This window comes from Danio rerio, chromosome 17, assembly GCF_052040795.2.
Source record: "Danio rerio strain M-AB ecotype USA chromosome 17, GRCz13ab, whole genome shotgun sequence".
Lineage (NCBI taxonomy): Eukaryota > Metazoa > Chordata > Actinopteri > Cypriniformes > Danionidae > Danio > Danio rerio.
The window spans coordinates 50,943,531-50,961,960 of NC_141037.1; the positions used below are offsets into that span (position 1 = coordinate 50,943,531).

At 34.0% G+C, this 18,430-nt stretch overlaps 3 long non-coding RNA genes across 3 annotated transcripts in view; 2 read left to right on the forward strand and 1 right to left on the reverse strand.

Annotated features, from left to right (window-relative positions):
* Positions 1-18,108, reverse strand: part of LOC141378418 (uncharacterized) — a 93,957-nt gene extending 75,849 nt beyond the window's left edge. Inside the window, exon 1 of the long non-coding RNA XR_015513818.1 lies at positions 17,865-18,108. This is a non-coding gene — a long non-coding RNA (uncharacterized LOC141378418). The remainder of the gene's footprint in view (positions 1-17,864) is intronic.
* Positions 2,900-5,703, forward strand: LOC137488144 (uncharacterized). Its single transcript, XR_015513794.1, has 5 exons — positions 2,900-2,952; positions 3,670-3,786; positions 3,879-3,920; positions 4,239-4,325; positions 4,711-5,703. It is a non-coding gene; the product is annotated as an uncharacterized LOC137488144 (long non-coding RNA).
* si:ch211-92l17.1 lies at positions 6,217-9,321 on the forward strand. The gene is made up of 7 exons (NR_138544.1): positions 6,217-6,351; positions 7,137-7,193; positions 7,367-7,434; positions 7,538-7,610; positions 7,778-7,932; positions 8,074-8,166; positions 8,666-9,321. It is a non-coding gene; the product is annotated as a si:ch211-92l17.1 (long non-coding RNA).
* Positions 18,109-18,430: the final 322 nt, after the last annotated feature.

Sequence of the window (18,430 nt, forward strand, 5' to 3'; positions counted from 1 at the left end):
AGTTCAATTATGCACCACTCACACACAGCTGAAGCTGTTTAGAATTAATTACATGGACTTTAAAAAAAAGCCAACACAAACTGAGTCTTGTTATACTTGCTTTGTTGTGTTTGACCCTCGCCTGGTTTGTTTGTTAAGTTATATTGTCTACTGCCCGCCTGTAGAGACCCTTCACCTGTTATTTGACAATGACTCTGGATCCTCTGTAAACATCTGTTTGCCCCTGTGTTGACTGTTGCATGCCGGACCATTCTCTGTTCAATAAACCCTGCATCATTACATTATTATTATTATTAATATTACATTATTATTGTAAAATGTTAACAAGCTATTTTTGAAAACGTTCTGCCACACAAACAATAATAATAAAAATAATAATAATAAAATAATAATAATAATAATATGGTTATTATTATTATTATTATTATTATTATTATTATTATTATTATTATTATTATTATTAATTCATTTATTGATTCATTTATTTTCTTGTCGGCTTAGTACCTTTTTTAATCTGGGTTTCCCACAGGGGAATAAACTGCCAATTTATCCAGCATATGTTTTATGCAGTGGATGCCCTTCCAGCTGCCACCCATCTCTGGGAAACATCCAAACACACTCATTCACACTCATACACTACAGGACATTGAAGCTTACCCATATAACCTGTACCACTTATATTTGGACTGTGGGGGAAACCGGAGCACTCAAAGGAAACCCACGCGAAAGCGGGGAGAACATGCAAACTCCACACAGAAATGGCAACTGACACATCCGAGGGTCAAACCAGCGACCTTCTCGCTGTGAGGCAACAGCACTACCTATTGCGCCACCGCGTCGCCTTATTGTATTTTTACAGCCATTCTGCCACACGAACACATTCTCTAAATACTCAGTGTCTTAATGTCAGATGTCGTCATTTATCACTCAATAGTCCCTCATGCATCTTATCAAGCTCTGCAGACCACATCTTTTCCTCCATTTCTGCCTTTCCACATCTTACCTTTATTATCACATTTAATGCAAGCACCGTCTCCATCTCGGCCGCACCCTGCTTTTTTTCTTTCTTTTATTCCCAGAGCCCATTATGCAGGATAAATAAGTGAGAAGCAATTTATTCTGTGCCGTGAAGGTTGAAAAGATGTGTATGATCAGCGACAGCCATTATCATACCCCGTGTCAGCATTATACCTGTAAACGCACCACTGGAGCAGCGCACGAGCCCAAAGCCTGATAAAGCCATCAATAACTTCATTCAAGGGAACACACACGCACTTCCAACAGTGGATGGAGAGGAAAAAAGGGGCGTCCTGAACTGAAGAGGAGAAGGTCATCTTTGGTCATGAAGCCATAAGTGAATACTGATGTTGTCTACCCCCTCGGGTTCACCAGTGGCCTGTCTGTCACCCCCATCAGAGAAACACCGTCCGACCACCCAAACTGTCACCCCAGAAGAGCGCAGCCCACTTCACACGCGGGATTGGACGTCTGACAGCTCGTATAAGAAATTTACAGCTCTATCACTGCTATTTAATTCGTTTTTCACACTATGATTAAATTGAAAAAGGGGGCGGTTTTATTGAGGGAGATGCTGTTTAATGTACAATGGGCAGGAGGAGATTAAGAACGGTATTGCCTAGTGATGTTTCTTTTTTTTGTGTGTATTCAAAGTTGTTTTCATTTAAGAATACATCGTTAAAAAAATTACAGTTTGGGGATATTGAAATGTTGAAAATGCAACTAAAATATAAAGTGTATTTTACTGCTATTTCAACTAGTTTGAAATGGCAGATTGTACAGGAAATAATTTATACAAAAACACATGTCAGTATAAGTCAGTTTGTTAAGTGTTTAATTTTTTTAAAGCAAAGAGCGAGGTTGCATGTAAATTCAAAAGTGTAAATCAATGGAAAACACTTGTGTATTACAAAACATGGACTCTTAGAAATTAAGAGCTGTCACTGGGGTGGTACCTTTTCAAAAGGTACAAATTTGTACCTAAAAGCTCCATATAATACCTCACGGGTACATATTAGTACCTAAAAAGTACAAAAGTGTTCCTCTTAAAATTTTTCGGTACTAATATATACTTTGAAGGTACCAATATGTCCCCTTTAAGTAAAAATGTGTACCTTTTGAGAAGGAACCACCTCAGCGACAGCTCGCGTACCTTCATATCTGTGAGTGTGGGGATTGGTAATAGCTTTTTTTTTTAACAGTGAAACAAGACAATATAGTAGGAATATTCTAATATACTACACTGTTAGACATTTCTGTAAATTATACAGTTATTTACTGTATTTCACCCAGTGTAATACTGCAAATTCCTTTTACGGTAAATAACTGTATTTACCGTTGCATTATGGGAATTTAGTGTGACGTCGAACAACATATACAGCGATGTACTGTATTTGTAAAAATTCGTGTATTACACTGTATTTTCCACAACTGCTTTAACGCCACCTTGCGGCGATTCGACTACTCTGCACCACATTTTGCCTGAGGACCCTGGAGCAATTCTGGAGGACAATTTATTAGTGTGCCTGAAGAACATACTGGATTTATCAAACTTTACACTGGTAAGCTGAGGCAGTGTTTCATTTTACAGAATGTTTTGTGGACGAGAATAGAACAAAGTATAAAGTTGGCTATTATTATTTTCTCTGGCTTGGCGTTATTTGAGAAATATATCATCTATTAAGATGTTACCTTTATTTAATTTATTACATTAACACTACTATTACTTTAAATAAGACTGTTTATGACTATTAGCCATTGTTCGTCATATCTTTTTATTTATTTACATAGGAACCGGTGTTGCAGCGGGTTTTGGTTTAGGAGGGAACCAGAGGTATGCAGACAGTTTTGGAGGACCCTTAGCACGAGACAACGGTCCGGCAGAGAGTGTTTTCCCCCAGAAGAATATGAATGAAAGACCATCAAATAATCCAGGTAAAAGCGCGTCTGTCTGTGCTGACAACACTCGACATTGATTTGAGCACCTCTATTAGCATTTGTTTGCTCGGCAACATTGGCTGAAGCAATCTTAAAATGGTAATGTTAACTGTTAGCTAAACTGAGCTAAGTTTATACTGAATTGGACTCACTCATTTTAACATGCAACGTTTAACTTATATTGATTTATACTATATATATATTAGATGTTGTGAACTTATTTTTCTCTGGTTTAGAGTAACTTAACTTATAACGTTAGCTTGAGAAAATAACATCGCGACGTAACCTATAAGAACGTTAACGTAAATCTATACAATATGCATAGAGGTAAAGTTGGTTTTATTTTCGCACATTCGTTCATTTAGAAGACTATATACTGTTTACCATGTTAGTTTGAATATTCGATCAGAATTAGCATGCCAGTATGACTTGAAATCAACATTAACACTGTTTATTTGACCGTGAGCATGTTGTACTTTGATAGTCATTAGCTGCTAAAATGATTTCGCTATTTAGAGTTTGCAAATAATACTTTTTTTGAAATTAAATTATTAAGGGGGAAGTCTGAATCTGCTAATATAAAACCAATTTTACCTCTATGCATTATGCTAATAACCATCTTTTTACTATTTATTGTTTGCTAATTATTTTTTTATCACAACTCTTGACATTTGGTTTAACATAATTGTTACCATTATATTTTTTTCTGTTTAGATATGGCACTGGCACAGCAGCAGGTTTTGTCTGAAGAAACAAACAGCATTTCGGAGGAACATCTTGATCAGCACAGCCTTATGCTTAAAAAATAAGCAAGACCAGTAAGCAACCAAGGTAAACAAATAAAAAAAAAGTTGTGTGGAGGTTGTGGATTGTAGCATGGTATTCTTATCTGTATTTTTGGCTTTTTTATGGTCTCAATATAGAATACTGGGAGCCTGCCTGTGCAAACTGGACCTCATACAACAGTAAGTACTGTACATCTATTTGTTTCTCAATATAGTAACTTTACTTTTAATACAAAATGTGTCACATGTTTAGTTGCTAGCTAAATAAAAAATATTTTTCCCTTTTTTATTAAACCATTTAGTAGGGTTTTTTTCATCTTTGTTTATAATATTTTGAGCAGATTGAGGTCTGTCATGGGTCAGACATTTCAAAATACAATAATTAGTATTGGGATACATGCATTTGTCTATGTATTAAATGTCTTTTTCCCCATTTCATGTTGCCTAAATATTTTGTAATAAATAAAATAATAAAAATTTTTGTATAAATAATTCCAGAGGATGAAACAAAATGCACAGCAACAACCAGAGTGAGCCAGAAGATAGCAGGAGAAGTAGTGAAGAGAATGACAACCATGAACAACAGTGAGTTATCCTTCTTTCACCAGCTAACTGAGAACTTGGATTAGGTGAGACACTCTCAATAGTTTTATCAGTATTCAGTCAGTTTTAGTTTATTAGGAATACATAAAACAAATAGTCTAATCTGTCCTGCAGTGAATCAACCCATCACAAATGCTACAATGTTTTTGTAAAACCTTGTTAGGGAAAAAAAGTAAACAGGACATTCTGGTTAGTTATCTTTTAAACATGGTAGTGAGCAGGTTATGAGCAGGAGCCAGTTGCTCAGTACCAGCTGAAAACTACCCCAACCTAGCTGCCATGCTTCAAAATAATTAACCAGTATATGATTTATTTTTTTTAAACAAGCTTCTTCTATGCTTATGTTAGTCTGTTTGTCCTTATCCAGAGTTCTTCATAATCCTGGACTGGGCCAAATCCTGACCAGATGCTGTGGTGGTCATGGAGGAGTGAATCCTAAAAGACACATGTGATCAATGAGTTTCCGCATTGATCCAATGGGCCAGCCTGACCACCCGCTGGTGAACTTTCGAGCCTCCGGTGCCTAGACTGCGGCCTTGCACAAGTTTGGCTAGAGAAGAACTGGTCGTGCCCAACTGAGCCTGGTATCTCTCAAGGGATTTTATTCTACACTTTCGTCAGTTGGTGAAGTTTCTTCCATGCCACTGTCGCCACTGGATCGCTTGGCTACGATTGGTGGATCGGTGGATTTGCTCTTCAGTGTTTGGACTTTCAGCAGTAACATTTACTGCTTCAATTCTGAAAACTGGACTGAAGCAGCTTCAATTTACAAGAACTTCTATATTAAGCTGCTTTGACATCATTGATCTACATTGTAAAAGTGCAATAGAAATAAAGATGAATTGCATTTGAACATGTGAATTCAGACCTTGTTGAGCATTTGACACCAGAATTAGTAATATTTTAAAGTTGGGTTGTTTCTGAGTCGGCTAATAGTTACAAATATTTATTTTTCCAACAATATGCAATTCAGAAGTTTACATTTTTATTGTACATATATGTTCTAGTGCTTTGTGTGATTTATTTATTTTTAATGTGTTGATTTTATTGCTTAATGTAATTTTCACACATTTTCCTTAAATGCTTTAAGCATTATTAATGTTTTAAAGAATGGAATATTTTGTAATTGTGTCTGGTTTAATGTCAGTAGTACTTAGTACAATTGGGTTTTTTTTTCTCAACAATATGCAGGTCAGACACTTAAATTAGTTTTGTACATGTATGTTAATGTGCTTTGTCATTTTCAATGTTTTTTTTCTTAAAATAAAATATTTTGAATGATTGCAATGTAATGTTTTTACACATTTTTAAGCTTGTTTTAAGCATCTCCAGTGTTTTAAATAAAGAGTGTTTATTTTGTTAATATTTTGTAATTGTGTCTTTTTTAGGTCTATAGTATTAAAATAATATTAATAAAATTATATTATAAAATATTTAGGACAAAATTAAAAGGTTTACAGTAGCTAACTGTTAACTTAGGTTTTTACAGTAGTTAACCATTTTCAGACACTACGGTAACATGCTGTAAACGGATTTACAGTTGTATACTGTAAATCTAAAATACAGTAACTTACTGGCAACAGTGTTGCCAGTAAGTTACTGTAAAAACCCTTTGAAATGTCTAACAGTGTAGTAACTACACTCTAAAAAATAACTCAAGCGATCTGTTACCACTACAGAGTTTAATACATTGTTGTAACTTAAAAATTCTATATTGCTGATTATATTAAAACTTTTAAATTGCCAGAGTAATTTTATTAAGTTTACACAACAGGAAAATATTGATAATTACATCAACTTAAAAAAGAGGGTAATTTAAAGATAAATATATCTGTCAATTAGTTTAAAACAATATTTAACTTATAACAACCCAAAAAAATTGCGTTGATAACTCAATTTTTCCACACCAATGGAGTTCTGGATTTCAAAGCTCCTCCCTCACTGAACGATCAAGAGGCATGTCCGGACAAGTTTTAAGCAGACCATTTGGCACAAAGGATACTTTAAGGTGAGATATCTGGGTTTTATATCATTTCCAAATCAATATTCTACATTCCATTAGTGTTGGCTACTCCTGGTAAATTATAGTTGATGTTGGCAGTGTTTTTTGACTAGAAAATAGTAGATAAGAAAGTAAAAACACATACGGTAAGCCAGAAAGGCAATTTAGTATATATGTCAAAATAACAAAGTTTATATAGTAGATGCTTTTTTCATATATAGTATTGCTTTATCCTGCATGTTTTATGTTAGTTACCCTAGCAGAAATATATATTCTGGAGCTTGCTCACAGTTGTTATCCAACCTGAAATTTGTATTTTATTCCTCCTGTTCTTATGGAAAATATTACATTTATCTACTGATTGCTAAGATTTTCATACAAAGTTCATGCAACTGTATTACAACTTTCTAGGCTGATCTGTATTTTAGATATAAGTAGGCTTTTATATAAAACAGGTTGGGGGTGCAAAATGTGTAAATTTGAAACATCAACATAAATAGTTTTGCTAAAACATTACAGACTACACCATGGTAATTGTGGGCAACCATTTCCATGCCTCTGTCAAGATTGTTTGTGTTTTTTCAGAACATGGGGCAGCCTTAGATCACATTTATCAAGACATCAAACTTAGAAAACCTCCAGATTTGCAGAAAGTTTTTATTTTACTTGTCCTTGTTGCAATGCCATGACAATTTCCATAGAAATTAAAAAAAAAAACACGAAACTGTCATCTGTGTATTTCAGAACTGCAATTTCAGAACTAACATGTATGGTACATTTGCTTCCCACAGAAGCCGAAAACATACTCCTCACTCATTGCATGACTTCAAGGCAGACATAATAAAAAGGTATGTATGTTCATTCAATGCAGATCAACACAGTGATGTGGATGGTCAAAGTGGGGAGCTGTCTGATGAAGGTCAAGATGACAATAATGATGTGACAGACCTGCCAAACTGCATAGAAAAAAAATGGCTTTGTTGTGTCTAAAACTGGAGAGCACTTTAAATGCATCTTACAGGTGTATAGAAGAGGTTGTTAAAGAGTTAAATTTTATATCTTGATCAGCATCTGGACCCATCATCAAAGGTATTTTACAGGCCTGCTTGGGTTGTAAAGCCCATCTTACAGTCCACAAATCTGTCTAATGTAAAACTTTTGCATGAAGTAACAAAAATAAACAATTTTCAAGTTATTGCAGATAAAATGGGCAAGAAATAAGGGATATCTTGGAGCGCTGGCCTGCATTATCAGATGCAACACAGGTAAGTTTAGTTTTATTTTTAGTCTAGTTTCACAATTTTGCAAGAAAATCATCTTCAAGTTATTTATGCTAAAAACTTCTTACAACAATAACATATTACATGTTATTTGTTGTGTTACACATTGTATACAATTATTCCATTATTTAATTATTCTATTTTTTCTACAGATAAATGAAGAATTCAAGAGGATAACCACTGTAGGTCTTGAATCCACATTTATGGCCACACTTGACAAATGCACCCAAAACTAATGGACCTGGCCTCATCCAGGGGAGGAGCTAAAGGGGAAATAATCGGAAGGATTAAGGATATGCTTCTTGAGGTATTGTAAATAATTTGTACACACTAGAATAGTTTAGATTTGTGTTAAATTGTCAGGTTGCCATCAGTTGTTTGTTCAGATAAAACTATATTCATTTACTGTAGGTACTTTATCTTGATATATATTTTTCTAATTAAACAGAACAATGCAGTTGAAGTATGGAGAGAAGTAGCCATTCACTGTCTTGTTGTCTATCTTGGAGAGAAAGAAGAGGATCTTTTTAAGGAGTTTGCTGTGAGTATTACAATGTTTTAAAATTAAAATTAAAATTAAATCTTCCCTTGACAGTGGAAACATACAAGACAAAATATATGCTCAATGACTGCTCTCTTTTAGTTTAATGTGTAGGTATATTACATTGTCCACACACACTGGGTTTACCTAGGTCTGTGTTATAATAACAATGTACTATTTAGTTCAATAAACAGATGTTGACAATAATGAGAAAGATTTGTAAAATGGGCATGACTGTTGCGTTTCACTTTTCCATTTAAATTACATTGTGAAACGAATTATTCTTATGATTGAGTGGCTGGGTGCATGACCATGTAAGGGGTAAAATAAAACAAAGTTTCCAGAGATTAACTGAAATCAAATGTAAGTAAAATAAAAAACTGAAGTAATTATAAATGTAATTATCTCTATCATGCTAATCTATTTTTTTATCTTGCTTTACAAGAATACACAAGAATCATTGATCATGCTAATCTATTTTTTTATCTTGCTTTACAAGAATACACAAGAATCATTGGTGATCTGTCAACTATGGAATTAAACCACAAGACGGGAACCATCATTGTTGAGGGAATCAGAATCCTGATTGGAATGGATATCTCAAGGTGTTGTGCTCTGCTAACGGGCATAATATATGCTCTGAATCTGAGCTACCCCAAGGAGCTTAAATATACTTGTTAAGTGTTTCAGAAGCTGTTTCTTGAACTTGATGGACTGAAGCCCAGTGCAAAAGTAATGCGTCTCAAGAACAGCATTTTCTGAAGCCTCTACTTATTTCAAAGTACATTTTGCTCTTTATGTTGCAACTATATTGTTTTGTATTTTGAAGTCCACATGCTGATCTTTTTATTTCATACTGTTTATATGAATGGTGGCATTTACATATGTTTGTTTAAAATAATACAAATGTTACATGTTTTACAATTAAGGTTAGCTAATAACAAGTAGTTTGTAAAATGTACAATTTATAAGTTAATAGTTAGCTTTAAGTGTATCAATGCCTATAACTCTTGTTTTGTTGGAATTCATTGTGATGGCATAGCTATGCATGCATGCACATTTTTGAAGGCAAAGCTGACGGGTCAGTTTGTTTATAATTTGTGAGACAGTACACATTTGTGTTTTGTAAACTTTGAGAAGTGCAATATTTAAAATAAAACATTGAAAACTGTGTTTCTAAATAAATAAAAAGTTACTGAAACTAAAATTGCTGTTGTTTAAAAATGTATTTCTTACAAGCACCTAAATTAACAATAATATGAAAACAAACAAAAAATTTAATTTCAGCTACTTAATTTTTTTGAGATTTTAAACTTGAAAACTAGCATGTATAATTATGGTAATTAAGTACATAACACTGGTTTTTGTTTAAATGTTAATAAAAAAGCTAGTTGGAACAACTTAATTTTTTAAGTACTCAACTTAAAAAAATTGAGGTTATGCTATGTAAAAATACCTCTGATTGAAGAGGTAAAGGTAATTTGGCTAACATAATAAAGTTTGCTGTCTGAACTTCATTTTGTTAGATGTTGCCGTAACTTGAAAATATTGATGCAAACTGTTGCGTTGATTTTTTTTGTTTGGTCTAAGCAATATTTTTTAGAGTGTAAGCAGAGAATATAAACTATTTTATTTATGTGTTTATTTTTTACTTAACTATACGTAACTTTGAGGTACTGAAACCACATCTATGCAAACTGAACATAGACTTTCTGTAGACTTACTGTAATAATAATAATAATAATAACAATAATAATAATCACACATTTTGGGTTGCACGATGACTCAGTGGTTAGCATTGTCTCATCACAGCAAGAAGGTTGCTGATTTGAGTCCCAGCAGGTTCAATTAGCGTTTCTGTGTGGAGTTAGCATGTTCTCTCAGGGTGCTCTGGTTTTCCTCATAATCCAAAAATATGCAATATATGTGAAATCATTCATTCAATTTTTATTTTTTTATTTTTTGGCTTAATCCCTTTTATTCATCAGGGGTCACCACAGCGGAATTAACCGCCAACTTATCTTGCACGTTTTAGGTTGCGGCTGTAAAGGCATCCGCTGCGTAAAACATGTAGTATGCAGAAGGAAAATGAATAAATAAATAATACATTTTTATTTTATTTTATTTATTTTATTTTTTAATTTTTGTAATGTTTTGGGGGTAAATCAACAAATGATTATGCAGTAGAAACAAACAAAAAAAAAGAGGAGAAAACTGTCCCAAATAATGCATTACATAAACTATATATTTATATAGGCTGCTTAAGCTCTACATACTGTACTTTTCTAGTGTAGAGCCCTTAATCCTTCAGTATGTAATAATACCTGTGACAGTTCAGTGCATGAAGTGTCCAACATTTTAATATTATTATTAAATAGTGTACTTATCAGGTATTTATTACCAGGTTTTTTTATTTTTTTTTATTTGTTGTTTTCAGTGATTACCAGGGCCACACAGAGTCTGCTGATATTCTTCGGACAAGACAATTCACACATCCATTCCATAATACCGGTAAATTCTGACATCATTAACTAGAAATGACCTCTTAGTGGTTGTGGCTGTATTTGTAAACATAGAAGAGGTCGGGCTTTTGTTGATGGTTTCACTTGTATTTGAAGCCTTAGTATCATGCAGCTGCTTTGTCCCAAAGACATCCAACGACACAAGCGCGAACCACGGCTTAATGTTTACACATCTGATCCATTAAAAATTCTGTGGATGGATAAGTATCGTGAACAACTTTGATGAAAACATATGGAGGAACGCTTTTGCATCTCGAGATGTACATAATATGTATGTGTGTGTGTGTGTGTGTGTGTGTGTGTGTGTGTGTGTGTGTGTGTGTGTGTTTGTGTGTGTGCTGGAGCTCACCAGGTGCTTCACGTGCACACACGTCAAGCAACTGAAGCAGAGCTTGAAGGTAAACAAACAGCAGTTTATCGATATTTTTTGAAACAATTTGCATTAATAATGAGCATAGAAACATTATCTGACTAACATCTAGCAGCTAAATGTATCTGGAAAAATGTATCTAAATGTATCTGGAAAAAAAAAAGTTTTTTTTTCATAAACAGCAGGATCGTGAATGTGTCTAAATGTTCTGATTGGCTGGAGTAGACATCTCACATCAGCATGTTCTAATCATGAACTCACTCTTTATGGCAAATTTCCCTATGTGTTCACACAGAGCAGCATTTCGGTAAATTACTGGTAATGTTACAACTTATGTTTCTGGAAAATTGGCGGAATTAATTTACCTGTATTTACAAGGAGGAACAATTCACACATCATTCCTTTCCTAGAAAATTACCTGCAATTTTCCAGAAAGGGATCATGTGTAAACAGACCCAATGAAGAGCTAAATAATCTGTGGAAATTAAGTATGCATATTGAAACAAACCTGCTGCTTCCAGTTTATCCATTACACTAAAAGTCAGTCATGCCCAATGAATGATGGATATAACATCTGACAAAAGATTTTTCTGTCTGAAATTCTTGTTTTGTCTAATATGTTAGCAATTACAAGATTCCACGTATACTGTAAATAAACATTGCCCATATATATATATATATATATATATATATATATATATATATATATATATATATATATATATATATATATATACAGTTCAAGTCAGAATTATTAGCCCCCTTTTGATTTTTTGATTTTTTTTTTATTTCCTAAATGATTTTTAACAGAGCAAGGAAATTTTCACAGTATATGATAATATTTTTTTCTTCTGGAGAAAGTCTTATTTGTTTTATTTTAGCTAGAATAAAAGCAGTTATTATTTAAAAAAAAAAAAAAAAAAAAAAACATTTTTGGGACAAAATTATTGACCCTTTTAGCTATTTTTTTTTTCGATAATCTACAGAACAAACCATCGTTTTACAATAACTTGCCTAATTACCCTAACCTGCCTAGTTCACCTTATTAACCTAGTTAAGCCTTTAAATGTCACTATAAGCTGTATAGAAGTGTCTTGAAAAATATCACGTAAAATATTGTTTACTGTCATCATGTCAAAGATAAAATAAATATGTTATTAGAAATACGTTTTAAAACCATTTTCCTTAGAAATGTGCTAAAACAATCTTCCCTCCATTAAACAGAAACTGTTGAAAAAAATAAACAGGGGCGCTAATAATTCTGAATTCAACTGTGTATATATATATATATATATATATATATATATATATATATATATATATATATATATATATATATATATATATATATATATACTGAAACTGTATATTATTACAGTAAAGTATACTATACAGTATATTTCAAAGAATATCTTGAGCCCAGATACCAATTTCAGGTATTTCTGCAGTTCCTTCCTTTTTCCTTTTCCATTTTTTCCCTCAGTCATTGATTGTGACACTTGAAAGGCAATTGAATTCTGTGATTTCACACATTCTCTCCCCTCTCTCTCCATCAGTCTTTCCCCCCAGTGTCTTTTCTTTTCTTTGTCTTCCCCAGTGTGCATCAGAAAATGGTGCCCCCTTCATCGAGATCCATTCTTGAGTAAATCCTGTGCGAGTTTAATGCACTTAGACATGCATAAAACCACAATGAGCCTCTATTGTTAATGCTCAGTCGATCAGAGATGTGAAAAGCAGTTTTGCTATAGAGAAAAAAAAAAATGTGTGGATGAAAAAGACTTTGGTGGCTCTTTTAATAACATACTTATAAACACAAACTTTGGCAATAATATTTTATATCTTATACCAACATGTTTGATTATATTAAGACACATCATGCATATCTATCATAAAAGAAAGTATATTTAATGTAATATATATTATATAGGCACACACATGTGAGATTTAATAATTATGTTAACCAGTAAGCTACCACCTCAGCTAAACCTGGCCTTCCAGGTGATGATTGAAACACATACGGCTTAAACAGGATTTTCTATCTACTATGTACATGGATTTTAAGAAGATTTGCATAACTCAGTCCTTTAACAATGCCTGGATATTTGGCTCTAGCTTTTGGATAATCTCAAGCTTTGCAGTTCAAAATGATGGAACAATACCAGTGAAATGTACACTGTTAGACCTTACCAGGTTTTTTTACAGTAGAACACTGGCAACACTGTTGCCAGCCACTCACTGTAAAAGTTGGGTTACAGTAAGTAACTGGCAACGGTGTTGCCAGTTAATTAATGTAACTGAACCATTACAGTGAGTGGCTGGCAACAGTGTTGCCAGTTATTTACTGTAACTGAACCATTACAGTGAGTGGCTGGCAACAGTGTTGCCAGTTATTTACTGTAACTGAACCATTACAGTGAGTGGCTGGCAACAGTGTTGCCAGTTAATAACTGTAATAGAGCAGCAGTGGTAACTAACTGGAAACTGTACAGTTAATTACTGTATTGTAGTTTTACAAATCACAGCATTATACTGCATACACATTAATAGTATGTCATATATAATTATTGTAGTGTTACTAAAATTAATCAGTATTCTTAGCTGTTATTAAAAAATAGAAGGCATATTTTTAGACAAATTTATTTTATTGTTTTGGCACCAAACAAATAAATAACAGAAAAAGTATAACAAAATTAAGAAATCAGCAGATATAAATATTGTCTTACATATTACAGGTCTGCACAGTAAGCTGCGGTCACATTAACGTTTGAGCTTGCAAAATTCTGTCATACTGCACTGCGAAGTGGAATTAAACAAAGCGAGTAGTGGAATTAAACAAAATAATTAGAGATTGAAAAAGCAAGCCAGAGAGGTCATGTTTTGATCTGTGATTGGTCTCAAGCAATCACATGATGTGATTTCGCATGTCAGCGTTCTCCAAGCTTGATCTTTCCAATGCTGCGAATTATGAAATTTGTCGCATGAGCTATCATTCCAGGTCTGCAGTACTCACATGTGTATGAATGGAAGTCTATAGGGAGAAAAAAGCAGTGTGACCGGGACTTTAAGCTGTAACTCTAATTAAACACACCTGATCAAACTAATTAAGGCTTGTTAGAAATCTACAGGTAATGTTGAAGCAGGGTGGGTACTAAACTCTGCTGCGCTGCAGTTCTCCAGGAACTTGGAGTTTGACCCCCATGGTATATAGCAGGAGTGCTCAATCCTGTTCCTGGATATCTACCTTCCTGCAGATTTCTGTTGCTACCCATATCAAACACACCTACCTGTAATTATCAAGTGGTGTTCGGGTCCTAATTAATTGGTTTAGGGGTGTTTGATATGGATAGCAACTAAAATCTGCAGGAAGGTAAATCAGCAAATGAACAGCAAAAAACACAACATAATTATTTTAAATTTTAAAGTTTTAAATAATTAAAAACTGTGCCAAATCTCAATAAAAAGTTTAAAATAATTATAAAAAATAAAAATAAAGTTGGCAACACCGAAAAACCAAAGGATCCAATCTTTTGTTGTTATAATTATCTCATGACAACAAACTTTTTTATTGTTTCTAATATAAATTCATAGGTGGCAACACTGCTCGGAAAAATACTTAGCAACAAACTCACAACCTGGGACCGGACAGTGGAGCTTTTGTGTGTGGATGGCTATGTGTATCATGTTTTTGTGATTCCCTGTGATGATGTGCACATGTTACCTTACTGAGATGAAGGAATTTAATTTTGGCTTAGTTGCCAGAAAGATACATACAACTGTTAGCATCTGTACATTATGGCAGTATGCAATATCCAATAAATACTTAAACAAAAGTAATGTAAGAAGTTATATGAGGAGAGGCTAACTAGCTAACAATGTAGCTTTCAAGTACACAGTTCAAGATAAAAACAATATAACTTAAAACACAGCCTTATTTTAGAAACCCTCAAAAACATTTGAACACATTTTACTTACTCGTTGTAGATTCTTATTTAAAGCCTAAAACATCAGACTCTACATCTGAATTGATGGACAGAGAATAGAGCACACTCAGCAGTAAACAAATCAAACACCTGGCTCCCTTAAAGGGCCAGCATTTTCTGAAAACTCTTTCTAACACCTTTGTGTTTAGAATAAGACAGACAGCCTGTGGGAGTGTGTGGTGATGCCTAAATCATTATTTTCTGCCTTTAAAATGCACGTCTCTATAAATAGCAACATAAACCGTCAGAGAAGATGGGACAGTAATGGTTGAACACAACAGTAATTTGCTATTTATTGTCAGTTACTTTCTAAAATGAGTACATAAAGTAAATTACTGGAATTTATTCTTTGCACTACACAATTTCATACAAAGTCTACTCCTTTTACAGTAAAATAATATGTGTTAATAAATAATAAATGTTTCCTTTTATTACAGCAAAACACTGGCTATTTTACAGTTATTTACTGCACACCTACAGAGTAACAGTGCAGTTATACTAATTAAACACACCTGATCAAACTAAATCTAAAAGTAGTGTGTTGAAGCAGGGCTGGAACTAAATTCTGCTGGGCTGCAGCCCTTCAGGAGTTTGACATCCCGTGTACCTAGCATATTTTCAAAGGAATTGCCTACATTTATCACAATCATGCACATATCATTGAATAAAAACAATAAAAATATAAAAACTTCATCCAAAGCAAAAAAATAAATAAATAAATAATCTGATCGTCATGTTGTTCCAAACCTGTAGTAATAATAATACTAAAAAAACAAATAACCTGATTAATACATTTATTTAGGAAAGTCTTTATACTATACTGTTAATGCCATTTTTACCTACTTCATTTGAAGTTTTCCAAACAAATTCATTGAGTCTCTGCAAAAATGTATGTATGTGCTGTTTAAGATATTTTTTAAATAACACATTTTTATTTAGCAAAATACTAATATTCAGCTTAAAGTGCAATTTAAAAGCTTAACTATAGGCTAAACTAGGCTAATTATAATAATTATAGAAAAGTAAACAAAGTTATAAAAATGATTGTGATAATTTGGTTGCTCTGTGTGAATATTTTTGCCTTTAAATGCATCTCGTCGATATCTTTACCTTTCAATTAGCTCTGTGACATTGGTTGACTCCTGATACTCAATGTTAAAAACATAAAAGGAACCAAAGAAAACACAAAGATGGCGGCAGAGAAATTTAGCTTATCATCAATGCATTGTCTCACTTTCTCCTCAATACTGACCATTCACATACCAAAACTGAACAGTATAAATATATATATATATATATATATATATATATATATATATATATATATATATATATATATATATATATATATATATATATATATATATATATACATGGGGTAATAATGGTTGAGCAGTAATTTACCATTTATTATCACAGTAACTATCTGTAATGGTACATAAAGTAAATTACTGTAATTTATTCTTTGCACTACAAAATTCCATACAAATCCTGCTCCTTTTACAGTAAAATACTGTTTCGTTTTATTACAGCAAAACACTGGCTATTTTACAGTTATTTACTGCATAATCTACAGTAAGGGTTAACAGTGTAGACTGAAAACAATGGCACCAGCACTAAACAAGCTCTGACTATATATATTGATGGATAATAGTGATTGACAAATATATTTATTATTTTCTGTCATAAGCATTTTATTTGTGACTTGGATTGCTTGCTCAGAGTTGGAACTATGGATTGCTTAATTGATTGATTGATTGATTGATTGATTGATTGATTGATTGATTGATTGATTGATTTTTAGTTTCAAATAAGCATCCTTTAAGACAGTAACAATTCTTTATACTATTAATACGTATTTGCTAAAAATGTAACTTTTTAATGTTAATTTATATTTACAGAATGTTCAAACGTGTTAAAGAGCCCATATTATACATGAAATAAGGTCATATCTTGGTTGTAAGGGTCTCCAACAACAGTCTAATATGCATGCAAGGTCAAAAAACACTTTCATGGTCTTATAATCTGCATTTATTTTTATCTAATTATCCCAGCGACTCCTGTATGAATCGTCCAGTGATTCATTTGTTCCCAAACCCCTCCTTAGCGCGAAGCTAATCTGCGCTGATTGGGCCGATGACAGTCTGTCGCGATTGGTCGACTGCCTTCAGTCAGAGAGAGAAATGGCCAATAGCTAATCAGCAATTTAAAAAGTAATCACAGTTCATACACGCTCGATAGTGTAGGCGTGGACTTTAGCTGCCACACTATGGCGAGTGGATAGTGCCACGGATAACCGAACGAAGGAGACAGTCGTGTACTCGCCATACCACACACACACAAAAACACACACACACCTCCGGATGACAACGCTCCCGCTTCAGCCCGCACCCGCCAGGTTTTAGCCTGAGAACCCGCTCCGTTTTCTGCCCGCCGCGCCCGGTCCCGATAGAGCGGAGAACACAACCAAATATCACCCAGTATACAGTCCAGACAGCCAAGCTGCACAAAGCACAAAGTACACAAAGCTCGTTCGTTCGTTCGCTCTCTCTCTCGCTCTCTCTCTCTCTCTCTCTCTCCCTCTCTCTCCCCGCGCCAGATTTCTGCGGCGCGGGAATACATTTCCGAATAAATCGCGGGAGCAGAACTCTAGCACGGAGCTCCATAAACAAACAGCACGCGTCGCGTTTTTAACGTGACTTTGCACGCGATAAGATAATATATCCAGTTAACCTGATACAGTACAAGCGGTTACAAGTAACAAATCACAACTAAATACATTTGCAAGCTAGAGTCAACGAGGCAACTTTAACCGCACGTACTTACACTTGAGAAATGTAGGAAGAAACCCATCCTGACGTCCATCAGTTACTCTTTACTGATCCTTCCTTTAACAAACTCAGATGAAGTATTCTTTGTAGCATGTAGCTTCCAGAAGTTTCCAACTGCTTGGTTATAATGCTGATGTTTCATCTTTGGGTAGAGACTCAATATATCCATCTGCAGTGTGACTTCAATCGACCGGCATGTTTGTGTGCGTGTGTTTGTGGGTGTGCGTGTGTTTGTGGGTGTGTGTGTGTGTGTGTGTCTGGGTTACTGCGTCAGAGGGCGGGGCCTCAGGTTTGAAATCTCCCGGGTTTGCGCGTGCACGTGAAAAACTTTGTTTCGTTCGTACGTCATGGCGAAACACCTAATGAGTCGGTATCAAGGCGACTCGTTTGAAGCACTATGATTCGACTCTTTTATAGATGAATCAACAGTTTTAAACACTGTATTCTTACAGATTTAAGCCTTAGCTGAATACTTCACTTCACTTAGAGCTGTGTTACACACTACATGGAGGGGAATTTTCAAAAACCCATAATATGGGCTCTTTAAATGTTTTAACAATG